Source organism: Protopterus annectens, chromosome 13.part0 (genome assembly GCF_019279795.1).
Source record: "Protopterus annectens isolate FY-2018-M chromosome 13.part0, PAN1.0, whole genome shotgun sequence".
In the NCBI taxonomy this organism is placed as follows: Eukaryota; Metazoa; Chordata; order Ceratodontiformes; family Protopteridae; genus Protopterus; species Protopterus annectens.
Genome location: NC_056747.1, coordinates 1290354180 through 1290378295, shown reverse-complemented (window position 1 = coordinate 1290378295; position 24116 = coordinate 1290354180). Strand labels below are relative to the sequence as shown.

At 41.0% G+C, this 24116-nt stretch overlaps 1 protein-coding gene across 4 annotated transcripts in view; it reads right to left on the bottom strand.

Moving 5' to 3' along the window:
- The window catches only part of SNX11 (sorting nexin 11), a 518381-nt gene that overhangs the window by 205799 nt on the left and 288466 nt on the right, over positions 1–24116 (bottom strand). The window lies entirely within an intron of this gene.

Here is a 24116-nt window from a genome sequence, read left to right as displayed (position 1 = left end):
AAGTTAATACAACTTTCTGTTTGAACCAATAATGCCTCCTGGTGTTCAGTAGAACTCGAAGTTTCAGCACCTCTGCACACCTGTGCATGTTTCTAATTACCACTCACTTTTAAGAAGAATCAGACAGGGTAAGGAGGGTAAAGCATACAACACAGATAGCAAGCAGGCTATTGGCTATGAAAGCAGAAGTAACCATGGCAACTCTGCTTATAATGACAGTTAAGGTAAAGAAAGACAGAAGCTGGTTATGCAGAACCAATGGAAAAATAAACATGACCACAGATAAACAGAAAAAGGAACAAGCCAGATACAGTCTTTTTGATGAGGAAGGACAGGAGAAAGTGGAGAAATGGCATAAAATACAGGTGTGTACTTAATGATTCACCTCCTCAATGATGTGAACTTGAATCGGCAGGTGGTTTCATTACACAATTTTTTCTCTGGTAAACAGAGTAATATCATACCGCTGTGCTTATAGGATGACTAGTAACTGTCATTTAGTAGCAACGACCACCAGCTGAGCCGCAGGTGCTTCACAGACAGGAAGCCTGCCAGTCCAACCTTCTCCAGTACGACAGATTACGGAGTGGACAATGTATGTTTGAATTCCACTCATGCACAAATCTTCTGATTCTGACTTACACATTGTAATCTGCTTTCAGATATGACAACATTAGATAACCCCTGACTAAATATTGTTGTGCCTGTCAATTTGATTATTTCAGAGAACTTAAGATCATAGGAGGATAACTGCACTAGAGCCTTTTTAAGGCTAGCCATTCATGCCCCAATTTTCAATACTCATGGACTAGAACAGCTTTGCTATATGCATGTGCCTCAAGGCATCTAGAAGCTGCCCCCTTCCATAAGGGACACAGGTGACAAGCTAGGGGAAAATTTACGATTTCCCATCCATTGGTTTCATAGTTTCATAGTTTAGTACTAGGCTATCTGCCCTGGGGCATTTGCAAGCCTAGCCCTAGAGATGTGGCTTTCGCCACCCCATGTAGTGGTACTAAGGTGTATAGAATAAATTTAGAATATTGTGCCTTTGTCTAGTATTGACACACTGAAGACCCCCTTACTTATTAAAATTAGTTTACTGTGCCTCTGTCAAGTAGCGACACAGGGGTGACCCCCTGGGTAAACCTACGATCTCCCATCCACTCGTCAAGATTTCTCTTGAAGAGAGTCAGTGAGGGGCTCTGCCTAACATGAACTGGATTTTGTTCCAGAGTATGGGAAGCCTCTGAGTTATGAATCTGTCCCTCCAGCATGTTCTATTCATGTTTGTACTGAGGTTTAAATCTTTGGCTGTCGTGGTTCTTATGGATTTGGATTTTTTGAGGTGGAGCATGTCCATCAATTCCTGGTTGGACATGGCCTTGTACATCAGGCACAGATCACCTCTGAGCAGGTGGTATGCTACTGAATAGAGCTGCAGTTTCTTTAGCCTGGTAGAATATGACATATGTTGGAGACACTTGATCCTCTTGGTGAGGCACTTCTGGGGTCTCTCCAGCTGTTGTAAGTGCCGGCTGAGCCAAATGGGGCATTGTACTCAATCATGGGCCTGATAAGGGAGGAGTACAGAGGCACGATGACCTCCTTTGATCTGGATGTGAACCCCTTCATGATAAGGTGGGCAAGGTAGAAAGTCTTTCTAACCACTTTGGCAATGTGGGTGTCAAATGAGAGGTCACTATCAACTTGGGTCCCCAGGTCTCTTATTACTTTTTCGGTACTCAGTGGGTTACTGTCTATGTGATAATTTGTGGGTACTTTGTTTTTCCCAAAGGGGATGACTATACATTTATTGGCATCCAGTTTAAGGCCATAATTCCGGCACCAGTTGTCCGTTTCGGTGAGGCCTTTCTGTAGGATGTATGTGTCAGCTGGTGTATCGACTATGGCGCCTAGTTTGCAGTCATCTGCGAACTTTGTCAGCCACAACCCTCCCATGTTTGCTTTCACATCTGAGAAGTAAATGCCGAACAAGAGGGGTCCCAGGACAGAGCCCTGTGGGACACCACTTGTGACTGGCTTTGAGTCTGACATGGCTCCCGCAATCTTGACTTTATGGGTTCTGTTCTTTAGCCAGTTTGCAACCCATCTTGTGACATATGGATTTACATTTAAGCTGTTTAGCTTATCTATGATCCCAGTGGGGTATTGTGTCGAAGGCTTTAGCCAAGTCCAGGTAGGCTGTATGGACTGCCTTGCCCTCATCAATGGCTCTAGTGACTGTTTCGAAAAAGTCAACCAGGTTCAAAAGGCAGGATCTGCCCTTTACAAAGCCGAACTGGGTGGGATCAAGTTTCTGTAGGTCCCCAATGTCGTTGTTTATGAGTTCCATAATAATTCTTTCCATAGCTTTGCAAACCAGGCTGGTCAAGCTTATGGGGCGGTAGTTCCCAGGGTCTGTAGTGGAGCCTCCCTTGTGGAGTGGGACCACTGTTGCTGTACGCCAGTGTTCAGGTACATATCCTGTAGTAAGGCTAAGGTTAAATAACCTTTTTATATGCGGGTTTAGCTCCTCTTGGAGTTCACGTATCATGCAGCCAGGGATACCATCAGGTCCCATAGATGCTGTGTTTTTTGCTTTGCTGATGGCGGTTCTCACCTGGACATCAGAGATGACAGGGAGGTTACATTCAGCTGGGATGAGTATTTCTTCTTTTGGAGGTGAGGGAGGGGAGAAATTTGCACTGAACCTGTCTGCCACAATGTTGGCAATATCTGTGGGTTCGGTAAAGGTTTTGTCGTTGTGTACTAACTCTGGGCATATCTGAGGGTTTCCGCCCAGGTTTCTAACATAACTGAAGAATGCCATGTGGTTATCTTTAGTGTCCTTGGTGATTTTTCTCTCAAAGCTGGCCTTGGATGTTTTTATGAGAGAACGTAGCTTTCTACTAGTGCTGATCAGAGATGCCTTCCCTTTATGGGATGTTGCTCTGTCTTGCAGTAGCTTCCTTCTTTTGTTATACAATTTGTTTATGGCTGGGGTCCACCAGACAGGATGCTTTCCTTTGGTGGGGAGGGTCTTGGTTTTATTTGGGATTGCACGATTCATGCATTCTTGGAGATGTCCGTAGAAAGCATTTGTGTAGGATTCAGCATTGTGGGATGTGGTTTCCATTGGTCCTGTGGGCTTAAATGATACCATCTCAGTCTTGAGAAGTGTAAAGTCAGCTTTTGAGAAGTTTCTCACTGTAGTCTTTTGTGCTGGGGGTGGAGGTGGTAAATGTATATCCAGGGTGATTAGTTTGTGGTCAGATCTCACCAGTGAGGGGAATACTTCCGGTGTGGAGCATTTTGTCCCCATGTTTGTGATGATCAGGTCTAGTATATTATCCCCCCTTGTGGGAGAGGTGACTAGCTGTTCCACTGCATTTGAGTTTATGAATTCCAGGAACCTTTGGGCTAGGGTGTTGGGGCTAGAATAGTGCACCCAGTCTATGTTAGGGTAGTTGAAGTCTCCCAATATGATGGTATTTGGTGAGACATTCATATCTTCCAATGTCTTCAGGAAGGCTGAGTGGGGTTCTTGAGATTGGGAGGGTGATCTGTAACATGCAACCAGTTGTATAGCAGTTTTGCCTACAGTTAGCTGCACCTGGATGGTCTCCAATCCATCATGAGTTGCCACTAACCTGGAAGTGTGGGTATCCTTGATGAATATGGACACTCCCCCTCCCTTTGTGGTTCGGCCCTGGTTTTGGGGCCGAAAAGCATGATACGTGGTAAAGCCTGGTAGCGCTGGGGTGCTCTCAGGAGCCTTGAACCAGGTCTCGATTACAGCTCAGACATCGATGTTCTCCATACTGAGGAGTGCTTCGAGAGCCTGCATCTTGAGATTTAGACTTCTGGCGTTGAGCAGCATTACCCTTAAATTTTTTCCATTTTTGTTTTCTAAGGAGGTGGGTTCGTCTTTTGAGCCTTGCCTAAAAAAGGCACTATGGGGGTGGCAAACTGTACTTGAATAGGCTTAGGGAATACCTCTGCTTCACATGAATGGGGAGTACAGGTAGTTGGAATTTAGCTATGCCATTGCTTAATAAGAGGTGGTTAGCCTTGGAAAGGTTCTTAAAGGATGTGGGGTTTGTTGATAGCTAGGGCTTTATATATAATTTCAAGAGTGACCAGTTTGTGATCTGACCAGTGAGGACAGTACACTAAGGAATACGCATTGTAAGTACCACATCCAAGATATCTGTACCCTTTGTAGGTGTGCAACCTTGCTGTTCCATGTTGTTTGCATTGGCAAAATCCAGGAATCTTTGGGCCTGCATGTTAGTGGTTATGTACGTATCCCAGTTTATGACGGAATAGTTGAAATCACCAAGGAATATGCTGGTCGGCTCAATGGCGAGCATCTCCAGCACATTCAAGTAACGTATTACAGGGCTGGATAATGCTTTGGCCAATATCCAAAAGCCTAGTGGGGACAGGTGCAGACCATCTTTGGAAAAGTAGCATAGTCTGTCAATTATGTCCTCCCAAGCTGACAAATGGACCCCCTTAGAAAGGCACCAGTAACTAAGACAATTGTTAAAATCAATCATCTTCTGTTTATGTTGTGGTATCATCCTTGGAGAAAGTAGAATGCTGCTCGGCTCATACATGCCTGGGAAACACCCTGAAAGCTCTATCATGGCTCTCTTCATATAGTCCAGGGAGGTAAGTTTCATGTCATTAACACCCACATGGAATATGACAAGAGTCACACCGGTACTTGTGGTTCAGTGCCCTGAGTGTGTGTGTGATCTGCTGGATCCTTGTCCCAATAGGCAAATGTCCATGGTGAGGAGTCACTAACTTATTACAGCCAGGTTATGTGTGTAGGTGCTTCTGCATTTACATCCTACTGATGCCTCTAGGTGTCAAATATTGCGTGCTCATATTTGCATTAATAATTCTAAAACCATTCTACATACAAAGTACTAATATTTCATCTTAAAGCTTACACAATGGCAAACACAGCTATGCTAATATTTGACATCTGTCTAGTGCAGGTAAAGAGACATTGATTACTGTTCAGATAATATGTATTTATATTGTTATCAATTTTCTGCTTTTCTAGATATTTCAACAACCAAATAGCTCATACAGAACTGCTTAATCTCATGAAAGTTCTCAGCTGGATGAACAAAATGCCACTAAAGTGTGTGTGTAACATGAGTCATTGCTGACATATTTTAAGTTATTTACAAAACATTACAAATTGAATAATTACTATGTTTACTGCGACTTACAAAATCCAGATTAAAACCCAAAACCTAAAGAATACTTTTGTTTGTTTGTTTGTGTCTTTCGGCTTTTCCCGGTTAGGGGTCACCACAGCGGAACTCCGGTCCGCTAATGATTGGCAGTAGAGTTTTATGTGCTGGCTTGCCAGGCCTAATGCACAACCTTCAACAAAGGAAGGCCCATTCACGCATGTCGCCACACAGAAGACGCTCTAACTGAGAATCGAATGGGCAACGTCTAACTGTGAGGCGACAACGCTACCGCAGCACCACCACCGCAGTCAAAACCTAAAGAATACTACCACTATAAAAATAGTTTGTGCTGAAGAGTTTGCCATTTACATTTCTTTAGTAACACCTATACTTAGAAAATGTGTTTGAAATGTGAGGACATAATTTGATTGTGTCAAAAAGCTTAGGCTCCGCCCATTGATGGTTATGGTGCAAACTTCCAGAGCTCCATTGGAGGGAATGAGTTAATGTGTCACACAACAGAGTCTCCAATGACAAATATATTGGGTTGTGTGGCAGTTTGTCTTAAGGGCTTAAAGGTTCAGACATTGTGAGATGTGGTTGTAAATGGAAGGGCTTAAAGGTTCAGACATTGTGAGATGTGGTTGTAAATGTCTTTGGGGGGGTGTTTAGAAGGTTGTTGAGGAGCATAAGGGAGGCCTTTGAGGTTCGGGCAGGTTGCACTTAAGAGCTCCAGCATATGTGAGTTTGTGTGTCTGATCCATAGAAGGTGTAGTGTGTATGTTACTGGCAATCTGTTTGGAGGTATCAGTGTCTGTGAGAGCTTTGCCTCCAAAGACACAATGTAATTACTTTTCTCACATACTGTGTCAGGCTGCTTAAGAATAAGGTGCGGTCAGTAAACATGAGACCATTGCTCCATTGTTTCAGGACACTCATTTCCATCAGGCTGGCTACAGAGACAGTAGGAAAGTGCACATCCATGGCTGCCAACCCTTTTTTTGTGATCTACAGAGGGTGGTGAAAGAGACATTTGTAACCAACTAAATCTGCAGTTGTCGGGCTAGTGTGAGAGATCTAGAACTGATTTAAAACAACACTCCTGGGGTACTGCTTCTCAGTGGGCAAAATGACTGCTCTACACTCAGCTAGATACTTCAGAAAATAACAGAGGAAATTCTATACGGAAAATTTCAACTCTAGGTGTCTGCTTCTATACAGGACACAATAAACCACTGCTACACAGATCAGCACAGGTTACAGGAGATCAGAGAGAGAGGAATCCAATCATTAAATTATAAAAATTCAGCATACGTGTATATAGAAGGCTCAGATCCTACATGAATTCACAATTATCTCACTATTGTGAGTAATACTTCAAGACCCCCCCCCCCGACCAAGTAAAATACATGCAGTAGAACTGAAATAAATGAGGCTCAGATCATGCATTAACTCACAATTCTCCCATTACTGTGAAGGGATACCACAAGACTAAGGTCCCAGACAAGGTTAAAAATGCAAACAGCTGACTTTTGCTTAAAACAAGATAAAAGTGCAGAAAACAATTCCCATTTCAGACTAACACTCTGAATATTTCAGCGTGTACTGATTGAAATGGGAACATGTGAAACAGAGGTTAACTCAAGCTTTAAGGGCTGAAATAAAAATCCCAACATGAAATACATAGTTTCTATGAACTGGAACAAATTAGTGCCCACTTGACTTCAGTGACACTCTGAACCAGAGTATGCTACCGGCTCTTTTTTAGAATTGTTGTTATGGTATACATGACATACACGGCAAGGAGAGCAACACTGTACCACTTGTTCCATCTAAGCTGGTATACTCGCCATACCATTCACCTACTCTGTTAGGCATACTTGCTTCTAAATGGTATTTTCCAAGTCTGTTTTTACCTTGTGACACAATAGCATGGGTTATTGCTGATGATCCATAAAAGTTGCTTTCATACCTTCAGAAAAATCAGACAACCTGAGCCAACTATGACTGAGAACAGCAATGCCAGATGTCACAGCTTTGGACAAACTTTTGGAGGCATTAAGAAAAATATGCATTAGGCTAGCCGCTAGCCAAAGCTAAAACAGTCAATAACTTGGACAAAAATGTATCCTTATCTGATCCATCTTGAAATGGGCCAAAAGTGTGGAACATTTTATTTGTGCAGCTTTCAGTGGAAGTCCATCATTGACAAGTAGATTAGCACCCTTAAGAAAAGGGTAGAGGACACAAATTCGCTTACCTGTGACCACTGTTCTGATGGATACCAAGGCTTTGGGGAGTTGGAACCTTTTTGAGAGCAACTGCATAAATCAGGGTGTCTGGCACCTCCCTAGGAGCTGGGAGATACAATCTCCCATGAGTTTCCCCAGGTCTAGGTTGGTGGCATCCCTGGAAATGTCCACAAATGGAAGGACAACGCATGAACATTGCTATATAGACCAAAAACATTTGGTAGACTCCTCTACAAGGAAGACATGGAGTCAGGGGGTCAGTGGGTAACCCCCCTTCCAATTTGTCATTTTAAGAAATTTTTCACACATAGGATCATATGAGGAATGCTAGATAATCTACATCTTTGTCATCAATATCAGTAACAGGTGACTCTGCAGAGAAGTCCAGGTGTTTCCTTTTGTGAAAGGCCTTCCTTAGAACTTTTGAAGGGAAAAGTACAAAGACAAGGAAAGCATACATTTGGAAGATAAAATCACAGTACTCAGGCTGCACAAGACCTTTGGCCATTCTCTCTCTCCTTCTGTGTGATAAGTGAAATGGTCAAGTTCTGAAGCAAGGCTGCTCCAGCATCAAATCTGATGCCCATACCAAAATGAGGTCATGTCAGGAAAGCCAGTGCAATGCAGAATCTTGTAATACAGATTGACGATTCTGCACCAAACTCAAGGTCAAGGACAGGCTCAATATCAATGCATCTCAGACCCAGCCTTACTAGAGGTGCTCCCATATCCATGTCTAACACCTCATGCACTAAATGCTCAAAAGGCCTGAATTGAATAAGTGACATCAACAAAACCTGTTGGAGAGACAGGTTTGTCTCCCAGAGGCTGCCCTGTCTCTGAAATAGATTTCCCATATACGTCAAACAGAGCACCTCGCTGACCCTCTTCAAGCGCAACATTGATGAGCGGACAGGAAACCACAAATTTATCCCAGGGGTTCCACCTGTATCCCTCACTGACAGGGGCAACAGGTGTTGACTGCAGTTTCTTTTTGGGCATAAACTCTGGGCTGGGCTTGTAAGAGCCCCAGGGCCATTAGCCTAGTAACCTCCTATGATCTTATGAACCAGCGCTTGCCTCGGCTCTCTGTCACACAGTAAATAAGCCCTGTCTATAACACAAAGCAGCTCCAGTGCTGGACAGTAGGAAAGAGAGGATGAAGTTGACTAGCTCACTCTTTCTTCAGGGAGGGAACTTGTGGTCCATTCAGCTACATTGCTCAAGCACAATTATGCAGGGGACCATGTTAGTCAACAGAGGAGTGAGGTTAGGGATCTAACCACAAAACTCTGATGTCTGCCTGTATGAAGACTTCAGAGGAAGGGAGGACTGATGACCAGCAGGAAACGGAGGAGAATGAAGATAATAAAAAGAAAAACAAAAGACAGCATGAAGTACTGTGAGGATGGACTCACCAGGACCAGCATCAACAGTGTAGGGCCTGGCCCCAGCCTTGGCACTGAAGTCCCTGGTCCAAGCATCAGTTACAAAAACATCACAAAAACCAGCAGCAAACATGCTGATAACATGAACAGTCAATGACAGAAACACTGACACCAAGGTCCCAAAAACTGTGGAGTTTAACAGAGGATCTCCGCAAATTTCTCATAAATGAAATCAAACACTATAGGCTTAGGGTCTCAGCACTGAAGATTTTTTTTAAACAAGAAACATCTTTGTTAAATTATCACATATGACATAGGCAATCATACATGTATATAGATGAAACCAAACCATACTGAAATAATTTTAGTTGCAAACATACATCACAAACCATACTGACAGAATTGTAGTTGCAAACCTTATACATCACAAACCATACTGACTTAATTGTAGTTGCAAGCATTATACATCACTTCTAAATCTATCCAGTCATTGTCAGTGAAACATTACACATCTCATTCAAATCCTGCCTTCTTTTAAACCTCATTCCTCATCTGCATGTTCCCACAATTCCCATGTTTTCCTATGTAATTTGCCCCTACCCTTTTCTAAAGATCCCAGTTCCAGTTGTTTTATCTGCTACTAAATTTACTACTTATGGTAAAGTGGGGTTAGACTTTGATTTCCATTTTCCAGTAATTGTTTCAGCCACTGTAATTAGACTCTGCAAGGCCTTACTATGTCTAGGCAACTCCAATTCTGTATTACAGCTGAAAAATCATTTCCTTAGTTACACCAATTTGCTCACCCAGTATCTCTGACAGACCAGTCTGCAGGAAAACTTTAAAGTCTGTCAACTCATTACACTCCCAAAAATTATGGGTTCCCCTTCATAACATCGCAGCCCAGTTTGTCAATTCTGAAAACGGTGAGACGAAAACATCGTAAATGCAGAAGCATGAAGTCCCGGAACATCGTCTTTTCTCTCCGGCAAAGTAACCACTTGGCCACCATGGTGAACTTTGCCATTTCTCCGCTGTAGTGCGATATCGGAGTTAGTATATTTATGTTGGGGAGATATGGGGGGCGAAGCCACCCACTTTGATGGTTATTTGTTACAGGTCTGTTTTTTTCACTGGTAGCCAAGTGGTTACTTTCCCAGAGAGGAAAGACAATGTTCCCAGACTTTGTGCTTTTGCAGTTACAAGATTTTCGTCTTGCTATTTTCAGAGTCGATGAACTGGGCTGCAATGTTGGGAAGATAAAACAAAAATATGTTCCCATTTACATCTCTTCCCCATCACACCTCCAACGTTTGTCATCTTCCTGAGGAAAAAGTCTTTTGAGTCTACTTTTGACATAAAAATACCTATTTAAACACTTCCAAGCAAAGATCCTAAATCTTCTAAACTTTGTTGCATATTTGGGAGACATATATACAGTGGAGGTAAAAAGTGTACACACCCCTGTTAAAATGCCAGATTTTTTGTGATATAAAAAATTAGATCACAATAAATCATTTCAAAACTTTTCCCACCTTTACTGTGACCTATAAACTGTACAGTTCAATTGAAAAACAAACAATTACAGAGACTCTGATTAACCCCAGTAGGATTTTCCTGACATTTACTCAGTTGCCTGCTACAGCAAAAGCCATGGTTCACAGAGAGCTTACAAAGCATCAAAGGGATCTCATTGTTGAAAGGTATCAGTCAGGAGAAGGGTACAAAAAAATTTCCACAGCACTGGATACACCATAGAACACAGTGAAGACAGTTATCAAAAAGTGGAGAAAATATCGGACAACAGTGACTTTGCAAAGAACTGGACGTCCCTCCAAAATTGATGAAATGACAAGACAAAAACTGGTCACAGAAGCTGCCAAGAGACCTACAGCAACACTGGAGGAGCTGCAGGAATTTCTGGCAAGTACTGGTTGTGTACTACATGTGACAATCTTCCATATTCTCCATATGTTTGAACTATGGGGTAGGGTTGCAAGTCGGAAGCCTTTTCTTACACAGAAAAACATCTATGCCTGGCTAAAATTTGCAAAACAATACATCAAGTTTCCCAAAAGCATGTGGGAAAATGTGTTGTGGTCTGATGAGACCAAGGTTGAACTTTCTGGCCAAAATTCCAAAAGGTACGTTTGGCACAAAAACAACATTTCACATCACCAAAAGAACACCATCCCCACGGTGAAACATGGTGGTGGCAGTATCCTACTTTTGGATTGCTTTTCTTTAGCTGGAACTGGGGCTTTCGTCAAGGTGGAGGGAATTATGAACAGTTCCAAATACCAGTCACTTTTGGCCCAAAACCTTCAGGCATCTGCTAGAAAACTGAAGATGAAGAGGAATTTCACTTTTTAACACAATGACCCCAAGCATACATCCAAATCAACAAAAGAATGGCTTCACCAGAAGAAAATTAAAGTTTTGGAATGGTCCAGCCAGAGCCCAGACCTAATTTTCAATAAAAAATCTGTGGGGTGACCTGTAGAGGGCTGTGCGCAAGAGATCCCCTTACAATCTGACAGATGTGGAGCACTTTTGCAAGGAAGAGTGGGCAAATATTAAGTCAAGGTGTGCCATGCTGATAGACTCCTACCCAAGAAGACTGAATGTTGTAATTAAATCAAAAGGTGCTTCAACAAACTATTAGATTAAGGGTGTGCACACTTATGCAACCAGCATATTGTACATTTTTTATATTTTCTCCCTAACAGATCTGTTTGTTTTTCAATTGAACTGTACAGGTTATAGGTCACATTAAAGGTGGAAAAAGTCTTGAAATGATTTATTGTGGTCTCATATTTTTTACATCACAAAAACCTGGCATTTTAACAGGGGTGTGTACACTTTTTATATCCACTGTATATACCCTGTTGTTTCTTTGTGAATTGCTTATCCAGTCTCCCTTCCCAGTCCTTTCTAACCTCCTCTGATTGATTCTTAGTTATCATGCAATATTAAAAGTTTGTATGCTCTACTAATTACTTCTTTTTTAAAAGCAGATTCTGTTCTAGATTCTACTAAAAACTCTTATCAGTGCTGGTCTTTTGCTTAGGATCCCCCATTTCTTTAACTATGCTCCAATATCAATTCTTGATAGGGAAGGCAATTTCTATCCTGCAATCTAAATAAATTCTTGGCATCTTCCCATTCAATTAACTTTCCATCTCTAATTATTTGCTCACAATACTTCGGTTCTTTTACCAGTTTTCTCAAATAAATTCCAGCCCCTTCTTGCCTATTGCCTGTATCTGTAATTGCAGTCATCCCTACTGTCAGAATAGCCTTTCTCCATTCCCATCTTGGCTTAGTTCTTAGAATACTTTCTGCTACTTTATTAATATAATATTCTGTATGGTTATTTTCCTTAAGGACCTGCATCCAAAATCCCACTCTCCTTGTTTCTTGAGCCCCCCCCATTTCATCATCATCCGTTTCCACTTTGAATTATAGGTTTCTGTTTGTGCTACGTATAGGAGCCTTAACTGTGTAGCAATACCCTTTCAAATCGTGTAATCCCAAACCGCCTTGTTCAATTGAAAGAATCAGCTTATCATACTTGACTCTTGCCGTTTTCCCCTCACAGATAAAGTCCTTCAGCTCTTTACTAATTGCTATCCACAATGTCTAATCTGATTGATAAAAATATGCCTGAACAAAGGGGCTAAAAACATTTTACTGCTTGTATCTTGTTATCCATATCCTATTAACATAGCTTCCAGTTTCTCAGTTTTTGTATTATCTTTTGTTTAGTCTCTTCCCACATATCCTTAGCTGCCACACCAGAATCCTTTTTTAATAAATACTCCCAAGTACTTCATTGACTGTGGTGGTGGTGCTGCGGTAGCGTTGTCACCTCACAGTTAGACGTTGCCCGTTCGATTCTCAGTTAGAGCGTCTTCTATGTGGCGGCATGCATGAATGGGCGTTTCTGTGTTGAAGGTTGTGTGTTAGGCCCGGCAAGCCAGCAAGTAAAAATCTACTGCCAATCATTAGCGGACCGGAATTCCGCTGTGGCGACCCCTAACCGGGAAAAGCCAAAGGACACAAACAAACTCCCAAGTACTTCATTTTATCATGTCCCCATAAATATGGATATAGCTGAACCAATTTGTGCATGGGTACATAATTTAAAGCTATTGCTTTTGTTTTAGCCTCATTAATTTTGTATCCCAAAAGATATGAAACTGCCTCAAAATGCTCCACAACACTGAAATATCCTTTTCTAGCTTTAACAGGTATAAAATAATACCATCTGCAAATAGAGCCAGCTTTTCTTGACTAACATAACAATTATATTCTTGAATTTCTGGGTCTCTTATTTTCATTGCCAGTGGTTCTAAATATAGTGTAAATAAAGGGGAAAAGAGGAAAACCCTGTTTGGTTCCTCTGCTCAAACAGAAATTATCAAAGAGGAACCCACCCACTTTAATTTTCACCTCCGATCCCTCATTTATCCTCCTAATCAACCTTATAATTTTATTGGGGAATGCAAATGCTTCCATTGCCCTGCTCACAAACTCCCAGCTTACTTTGCCAAGTGCTTTTTCTGCATAAAGACCCACCAACAACAATGGTATTTTCTTACATTCCGTTTCCCTCTGGATCATCAATGTTCTGTTAATGTTGTCAAATGTTTGCTTCCACTCCACAAACCCACATTGATCCATGTCTACCAATTTTGGTATCACCTTTCCCATTCTTTTAGTCGTTATAGACATGAACACTTTATAACCATGGTTTAGTGTTGAAATGGGTCTGTATGAACTTGGGTCTGATGGATCTTTACCCCCTTTAGGTATTACAGCTACCACTGCTTTGCTTCTCCTCCTCTTAAAATTCCATTAAACAAAGCCTTCCAGATCTTTATAAGCTTTTCCGTCCTAGCTTCCAAACTTCCACAAGAATACAATCTATTTTTGTGGACTTTCCTGTTGATTGATGATACATCACAATTTTTATCTCATCTTATCCTATCTAAACTATAAATAATTGTGCCTCAGCTACCTCTAAACTTGGCATATTTAATTCTTCCATACACCTTTTCATTTGTACCTTTTCTTTAACTCCATTTTTCTCTGCTTTATACAGTCTTTCATAAAATGTCCAAAACAGTCCTAGTACCTCTACAGGGTCTCGTGTCATATTCCTTTTTACAGGCTCCCTAAGCTAGGTGATAACCCTTTCTATTTTCTGTTGCCTGAGTTGTTGAGCTAAAAGTTTCTGTGCTCTGGCATTACTATCAAGAAACACTTGCTTTTAAACTGGTACATAATATTGAGGTAATCCCTTATTTTCTGCTTAGCATTCTGCAATTCCTCCTCCTCTTCTTGTTCTGTGAGATTCCCCCTATTCTGCAATACTTTAACATTTGTCAATTCCTCCAAATAATTCTTGTTGCTTCTTAACCACCTCTCTCTTTCTTTTATTTCCACCTTATTTTTAAACTCCACTTTAATATTATTCCACTCCATAGCTATATTTTCTGAAGAAATGTCTTGTCTTCTCTAAAAACTCCCAAATAATTTCCACTACCCATTCTTAAATTCCTCTCTTTTCAACAGATAGGTGGGAAAGTGCCAGTGTCTCGTTTTTATTTCATTACCCTTACTTTTTTATTTTAGTTATTATTGGAGCATGATCTTTAATAGTTATTGGATGTATATCAAAACTTTTAATTAAATGTGCATGTTCCTGTAAAATGTAAGTTTAGTCTAGCCTAGCCCAATTTTTGTATACTGAAGAATAATACGTAAATTCACTCAGAACTCTTACTACTGAATGCATATCTTAAATGCAAATATTTTCATAAAATTTCTTAAAAAATCTACCCTCCTTTATTATACTTTCCCTTCTGGGCCCAGCAGACATCTTCCATGCTGCAAATCAAATTACATTCTCCTCTATAAGCAATATTCCCTGTTGAAAGCTGCCAGGATTCTCTTAAGCTCCATTATAGCAGTTTTAGGTGGAATATAAATACAAGACAGTGTAATCCTCCTTCCTGCAATTAATGTAAGTACTCTTTTCCTTTGTCCCAAGTATTCCACTAAATAACCGTACTGAACTTTTATCAAATTCACATGCTCAGTTCTTTCAAAATGTGTCTCCTATAGCACAGCTATTTGCACTCTACACTTTTAATATACTCCACTACTATTTTTTATATTTATCTGAGAGACCACTGACATTTAGAAACATTACAGAAAGCAACATAGTATTAAAAAGTTATTATTTCTACCTTTTATTTGTAACAGTTTTTTTTGTTATGTATCTAGTTCCAGTTTTTGTGTAACATGCACACACTAATGTTTGGCAGGTTGACCTTTTATACACTTGTTTTTTGTCATATCTATTTGAGCCTATGTCATGGCCTACAAAACTTTTTGTTTTATTGAAAGCCCTCAAACAAAAAAAAAAAACATCCCAAAAACCTATTAACTTAATATTAACACACAAAGTTATGTACATCTTCAAATATTGAAGTTTTACCTTCCTAATAGGAACAACTGTCCCAAACTGACAGCTACACTTACAGACTTGGGTTAACCTAAAAGGAAGATTATCCATGCTAAGACTCAGCACTGAAGATTCTAATACTATGGCATCCTCTTTACCATGCAATGAGTTAGCAAAGACAGAACCAGTGGAAGAAGTAGCCTGCAAAGTGTGTTGGGGAAGTAATAGGAGACACAGTTCTTGATTATTTTGGCTGGTGCCTTATTAACAGAAGGTTTCATTATCTTAGAAACCACCGAAGATACAGGAGAAGACATACTGGTACTTGTAACCTTTACTTTTGGTTTCATGAGATTTAGCAACAGACTTGTGTGGGCTTCCATGGAACGGTTGCAGCATGCCTATAGGTTGATGATGCACCGGGTTTGCCCAAGCCTTTAAGATCAGAAGTTTGAAGCAGCATGGATTTATTGTACAAATACTTTTCTGTGATAGAGTGTGGAAGCAGAAAACTGCACAACTGCTAAAGTTACAGGAAGTATGGTTTTCCCTTAACAACTGACTCCCTTTTCATGTATGTCCTGTTGTGGGATACTCTCTTCATAGTACTGTATATGGGAACAACAGTTTGTGATTAAACAGGGGCAGTTTGCCCAAAAGCAACAACCAACAGCAACCAATTTTAATAATATAAACTCCCACACAAGCTCTTCCAAAAACAATAAAAGGAACAATTACTAAAACATTTTACATTTTAAAGTAGCAAAGTCAAACAACTAGAAACTACTCTAGTGAAAGAAGACACAAAAAGATAAACAAAAATAGCTATTAAAGAAGCAACATACCTGCCAATAACATTAAAAGAATTATGGCAGACCAGTGCAAAAGCCTGGCAATACATTCTGACAGAAAATTTTGCTAACCTTGTGAAATTAATAAATGAAATATGTTAGACAGGGTAATTTATCAGTAAGCACTGATAAGATATGAAATTAAAGTTGTACATAATCCCTATCCCCCTACCTCAAGACCACAATGAAACATATCAAGGAACTTAACAACATTATTAGAAAATGTAAAACAAAGTACAAACTTAAGGTCACAACAAATACCAAACAAAACTACAAACCTTTCTTCATTTATGTCAGGCAATTAAGGAATAATGCTCACAATGCACTGGGATTAACCATACACTTAAATCCCAAGGATATAGCCACTATATTAGTAGACAAATTTAGTGCCAACTTTAAACTACCTAGCCATCTTTTGCGCCCACTACCCCTAATAATTTAGTTTCCCTGAAATCATCTTGGAACAAGTTTTCAAATCCCTGTTATAGGTTAAAGTAATGTTTCTCTGGGACTGGACAACATAAGAGGCTGAATTCTCATCCCTGCCAAGTTTGCATTATCCAAGCCTCTACTTAAACTGTTCATTCTCAGTCTATCCACAGGGGTTGTCCCGGATGCCTGGAGAATATCCACTGTGACTCCCCTATACAAGTGTCCCCTCTACAGACCCAGGTAACAGGCCCATCAGCCTCACCAGTCTTGTGTACGAAGCCACTGAATGTTTCATAGCAGAACTCCTTTATGCAGACATATGTAACTTAAATGACTGAGACCCCACTTAGTTTGGTTTTATAAAAGGCAGGTCCTGCCTTCAGGACCATGTAAACTTTGAAAATGTTACAGTGACTGTGAACAGTAGTCAGTTTGTCCACACTACATATCTTGACCTGGCAGAGGCTTTTGCCACTATCCCCCCATGCTGGTATTACTGAAAGGATCCCATTCAGAAGCTCAAGTTTTCAAAATGTCGAAAACAAATATCTACCTTTGTCTACAGTTTTGCAGGGGGAGCAAGACACCCTGCTTCACCCACACTCCCTGCATATTATATATATATATATATATATATATATACACATACATATATATATATATATATATATATATATATATATATATATATATATATATATATATATATACCAACTCCAAAGTCGCACTACAGTGGGGAAAAGGGTAAATTCCTGATCCTCACTGTACTGCAATCTCCATTCAAAAGCTTTGCGTTTTCTGAAAGTTGATCATATGCTCTCAACCATTCTGAAAACTCAAGCTTCTGAAAGGGACCCTATTGAAAAAGTTAGACAAACTTAATGTAAACCCCTATGTTGACCTCTGAATTGCAAACTGGCTATCCAACACATCCCAAGCAGTGAAAGTTGCTGATACTGTCCTTAAATGTAAAACTGTAACTAGTGAAGTATCACAGCAATCAGTGTTGGGGCCCTCTCTCATTTGGCATTTATTTTGCAGCCATCTAAGCCAATATACCTGAAATGTGGTTGACCAAGTTTATGAATGACTGCGAACTGGGCACTGTTATCAGCTCAGAGTCTGATAATAGACTGCTCCAACAAGGGCTGGAATATTCATATAGCTGGTGTACTGGAAACGTCTCAAACTAAGAGCAAAACGTGCAGCACAGTAATCTTCAGAAAACAAGCAGCTGCCTGCTCCCATCTCATATGTTATAAATAGTTCTGCTCTTCAAACTGATAGTTATTGGGACAGCTCTCTCTCATCTGACAATCATGTTTCCACCACAGTCAGGAAATCCTTCTTTCTAGCCCAGTTACATTCCGACAGACTGTCTTCAAAATCCAAAGACATAATTTTACCACTGTATTCTTTCCTTATCAGTGCCACCTGTGGTTTGTACAAATCTAAACATATCACTCACCTGGAAAGGCCTCAACCATTTTTAACCAAAAAAAAAAAAATGCATTAGATTCTGAGATGACCTGGGTCTTATTTCTTGAGTCACTAGGCTACTCAATTTACACCAACAAACAAGACTTACCAGAGGGCTAGGTTCCTAACTCAATGTATTCCCAGGGCTAGGTTCCTAACTCAATGTATTCCCAGTGTATGGAGTAAGTTACCACTACAGGTCAAGCAGAGTATTGCACTGTCTGCCTTTAAAGCAAGTCTTGATGTTCACAGGTTCATGGGTAGGTACTAGGCTATTGGCCCTAGGGCCTATCTAAGCCTGACCAAAAAGGTACCCTGGCTTTCGCCACCCAATAAAATTATTTTCCTGTGCCCCTGTCGAGCAGAGCCACATAAGTGATCCCCGGGGTGAATTTCCTATTTCCCATCCAATCATCAAGATTTTTCTTGAACAGTGCTAATGAGGAGCTCTGTCTGACATAGATAGGTAGTCTGTTCCAGAGTATGGGAAGTCTCTGGGACAGGAATCTATCCCTCCAGCATGTTCTGTTTATTGTGGTGACAAGATGTAGGTCCCTACAGCATGTAGTTTGGATATTTGTTGATGTTTGGCTGGGTAGACATACACTTATGCCAGGATTATAATGTATGACCCTGCCAGATTTGGATGGTGGAGAGTATTAAATACCTGTAAAGTGTGACTAGAACTTTTAAGTGCAAGATCATCTGCTGGTATATTCCATACATTGACAAGAGGGCTGCAGCTCCCAATTTCAACAGCAGACTGTAGACCTATGTGGGAATATTCTTCCCAGGAAAGGTGATTTGCAAACTACTGCTCATTTCGACCTACACCCTCCAACCAATGCCCTGCTGGCAGCTCAAATCTTCTCTGTGATGTGAAGAACAGTCTTGTATGAGCACATGGTTTTATCCAAGATTTTAGGAAGTATGTCAGTAAGTATAACAACAGTAAACCAAGCAAGAGTAACAAGATGGAGACCACCATGTCAGAAGGCATAGTCAGCAAGTATAATGACATCAAACCAAGAGAGAATAACAAGATGGAGACCACCATGTCAGAAGGCACAGTCAGTAAGTATAACAACATTAAACCAAGCGACAGTAGCAAGATGGAGACCACCATGTCAGAAGGCACAATCAGTAAGTATGACATCAAACCAAGGGACAGTAACAAGATGGAGACCACCATGTCAGAAGGCATAGTCAGTAAGTATAACAACATCAAACCAAGCGAGAGTAACAAGATGGAGACCACCATGTCAGAAGGCATAGTCAGCAAGTATAATGACATCAAACCAAGAGAGAATAACAAGATGGAGACCACCATGTCAGAAGGCTCAGTCAGTAAGTATAACAACATTAAACCAAGCGACAGTAGCAAGATGGAGACCACCATGTCAGAAGGCACAATCAGTAAGTATGACATCAAACCAAGGGACAGTAACAAGATGGAGACCACCATGTCAGAAAGCATAGTCAGTAAGTATAACAACAGTAAACCAAGTGAGAGTAACAAGATGGAGACCACCATGTCAGAAGGCATAGTCAGTAAGTATAACAACATCAAACCAAGCGAGAGTAACAAGATGGAAACCACCATGTCAGAAGGCATAGTCAGCAAGTATAATGACATCAAACCAAGAGAGAGTAACAAGATGGAGACCACCATGTCAGAAGGCATAATCACCAAGTATAACATTAAACTAAGTGAAAGTAACAAGACAGAGACCACCATGTCAGAAGGCATAGTCAGCAAGTATAATGACATCAAAGATGGAAACCACCATGTCAGAAGGCATAGTCAGCAAGTATAACAACAGTAAATCAAGGGAGAGTAACAAGATGGAGACCACCATGTCAGAAGGCACAGTCAGTAAGTATAACAACATTAAACCAAGGGAGAGTAACAAGATGGAGACCACCATGTCAGAAGGCACAGTCAGTAAGTATAACAACATTAAACCAAGGGAGAGTAACAAGACAGAGACCACCATGTCAGAAGGCACAGTCAGTAAGTAAAACATCAAACCAAGAGAGAATAACAAGATGGAGACCACCATGTCAGAAGGCACAGTCAGTAAGTAAAACATCAAACCAAACGGTCAGTAAGTAAAACATCAAACCAAGAGAGAATAACAAGATGGAGACCACCATGTCAGAAGGCATAGTCAGTAAGTAAAACATCAAACCAAGAGAGAATAACAAGATGGAAACCACCATGTCAGAAGGCATAGTCAGTAAGTATAACAACAGTAAACCAAGCGAGAGTAACAAGATGGAAACCACCATGTCAGAGGGCATAGTCAGTAAGTAAAACATCAAACCAAGTGAGAATAACAAGATGGAGACCACCATGTCAGAAGGCACAGTCGGTAGTATAACAACATCAAACCAAGTGAGAGTAACAAGATGGAGAACACCATGTCAGAAGGCATAACCACCAAGTACAACATTAATCCAAGTGAGAGTAAGAAGATGGAGACCACCATGTCAGAAGGCATAGTCAGCAAGTATAATGACATCAAACCAAGCGAGAGTAACAAGATGGAAACCACCATGTCAGAAGGCATAGTCAGTAAGTATAACAACAGTAAACCAAGCGAGAGTAACAAGATGGAAACCACCATGTCAGAAGGCATAGTCAGTAAGTATAACAACATCAAACCAAGCGAGAGTAACAAGATGGAAACCACCATGTCAGAAGGCATAGTCAGCAAGTATAATGACATCAAACCAAGAGAGAATAACAAGATGGAGACCACCATGTCAGAAGGCACAGTCAGTAAGTAAAACATCAAACCAAGAGAGAATAACAAGATGGAGACTACCATGTCAGAAGGCATAGTCAGTAAGTAAAACATCAAACCAAGAGAGAATAACAAGATGGAGACCACCATGTCAGAAGGCATAGTCAGCAAGTATAATGACATCAAATCAAGCGAGAGTAAAAAGATGGAAACCACCATGACAGAAGGCATAGTCAGTAAGTATAACAACGGTAAACCAAGCGAGAGTAACAAGATGGAAACCACCATGTCAAAAGGCATAGTCAGTAAGTAAAACATCAGACCAAGAGAGAATAACAAGCTGGAGACCACCATGTCAGAAGGCACAGTCGGTAGTATAACAACATCAAACCAAGTGAGAGTAACAAGATGGAGACCACCATGTCAGAAGGCATAATCACCAAGTATAACATTAAACCAAGCGAGAGTAACAAGACAGAGACCACCATGTCAGAAGGCATAGTCAGCAAGTATAATGACATCAAATCAAGCGAGAGTAAAAAGATGGAAACCACCATGTCAGAAGGCATAGTCAGTAAGTATAACAACAGTAAACCAAGCGAGAGTAACAAGATGGAAACCACCATGTCAGAGGGCATAGTCAGTAAGTAAAACATCAAACCAAGAGAGAATAACAAGCTGGAGACCACCATGTCAGAAGGCACAGTCGGTAGTATAACAACATCAAACCAAGTGAGAGTAACAAGATGGAGACCACCATGTCAGAAGGCATAATCACCAAGTATAACATTAAACCAAGCGAGAGTAAGAAGATGGAAACCACCATGTCAGAAGGCATAGTCAGCAAGTATAATGACATCAAACCAAGGGATAGTAACAAGATGGAGACCACCATGTCAGAAGGCATAGTCAGTAAGTATAACAACATTAAACCAAGGGAGAGTAACAAGATGGAGACCACCATGTCAGAAGGCATAGTCGGTAGTATAACAACGTCAAACCAAGTGAGAGTAACAAGATGGAGACCACCATGTCAGAAGGCATAATCACCAAGTATAACATTAAACCAAGCGAGAGTAAGAAGATGGAAACCACCATGTCAGAAGGCATAGTCAGCAAGTATAATGACATCAAACCAAGGGATAGTAACAAGATGGAGACCACCATGTCAGAAGGCATAGTCAGTAAGTATAACAACATTAAACCAAGGGAGAGTAACAAGATGGAGACCACCATGTCAGAAGGCATAGTCAGTAAGTATAATGACATCAAACCAAGGGATAGTAACAAGATGAAGACCACCATGTCAGAAGGCATAGTCAGTAAGTATAACAACATTAAACCAAGGGAGAGTAACAAGATGGAGACCACCATGTCAGAAGGCATAGTCAGTAAGTATAACCACCATGTCAGAAGGCATAGTCAGTAAGTATAACAACATTAAACCAAGGGAGAGTAACAAGATGGAGACCACTATGTCACCACTTCTTTAATTCCCTAGTTATCCCCTGGCTGCTGTGCGCTCCTGGCAACTGGGGTTTTTTTTGTAATCCTGTCACTCCAGCTGGCCTACGCTCCATCAGGGTTAAAACCCTCCCTCCCTCCCTGGCAACACAGGAACTTTTCCAACTTATCAGCTGTCTCAACACCCTATTTGTCCTCCGCTGTACTCTCCTACCAAAAGGAAGGAAGAAACACTCCAGCTGGCCTACGCTCCATCAGGGTTAAAACCCTCCCTGGCAACACATGACCCTTTTCCAACTTATCAGCTGTCTCAACACCCTATTTGTCCTCCCCTGTACTCTCCTACCAAAGGAAGGAAGAAACACTCCAGCTGGCCTACGCTCCATCAGGGTTAAAACCCTCCCTGGCAACACAGGACCCTTTTCCAACTTATCAGCTGTCTCAACACCCTATTTGTCCTCCCTTGTACTCTCCTACCAAAGGAAGGAAGAAAGTATGTGTGGTCCTCTAACTTGCTATACAGCTAATTTGTAGTATGCATGTTCCTCACTTATGTAAGTAAAGACTTCTCAGCCTGGTCAGCCAGCAGCCATACTCCCCTTTTTTTTTAACCCATAATTTAAAAACTGCCCCTGTCTGGACATTCACTACCGTCTCTGACCGTACTGAGCGTCCTTTTTACAGCCCTAGACCTGCCTTCCACTGAAAGTACTACTACTGTTATACCAGCTCCTGGCCACTAGGTGGCACCATCTCATAGTCCCTAGCGTTTGCCCATCCCAAACCCCTAGGAAATTCCACTCTTAGCAGACTACTGTCCTCACCTGTTACTAATCTCCTTCCACACCTCCTGCTTTCCTGTACTCTCCCACTATTAGCCTTGAAAATCTGATTCTATACTTATTTTATCTCTCTTCCACTTCCTTAACTTAACTTACCTTTCAGTCAGCATTCCACTGATTGTTCTCCTGCAACACTCAACTTGTCTCTACCCGCTCTGTTCGCCCTGCGGGCTCTCTCCGCTCAACTCCCTACCCCCAATTCCCACCCACCCCCAGTGGTCCTACCTTTATACTTCCTACCCATACCTCCTCCTCTTCCTGTTACTCTCTAACCACACCCCTTTCTTCTTCCCATTACTCCCTAACTACACCCCTTCCTCTTCCCAATACTCTCTAATCATACCTTATAATCCTACCTTTTCCTCTTCAAAGACACCCTTCCCACTATCTTTTCTCCCTACACACTCTCCTGTCTCCAAACTCCACTAATATTAACCTCACTACCCTCCTCCTATCACACCACACTCTACTCACTCTCTCATCTCCTCACTATAGATTTCTATTTTCTACCTACATAAGACACTATCTATACATATAATGAATAAACAATCCATCCCATTCTTTTTCACACTCTTATTCGCACTCTCACTACTACCTCCTTTAATCCTCACACATCTATTCACCTCTTTTGAAAATCAGCTAGACCCAAACCAAAACTATCCCAAAAAAGAAACCAACTCTCCAAATTCACCTCTATATTTTATTCACGCTAATATAACATCCTCATCTAACTACATACTTCCTAAATATCATAGAACACTACACATAAAATACAGCAATCTAAACCCAAAAAAATGCTTATCGCTATACAGCAGACTACCCAACCCATATAATCTAAGCATGCTACTCTCTTTAAAGGATGGTGACATCCACCCTAACCCAGGCCCCCTAACAACTCCTATCTCTCTCATCAATCTCAAAGAATCAACTACCCAAGCCCTCTCTAAACCATCTAACTCCC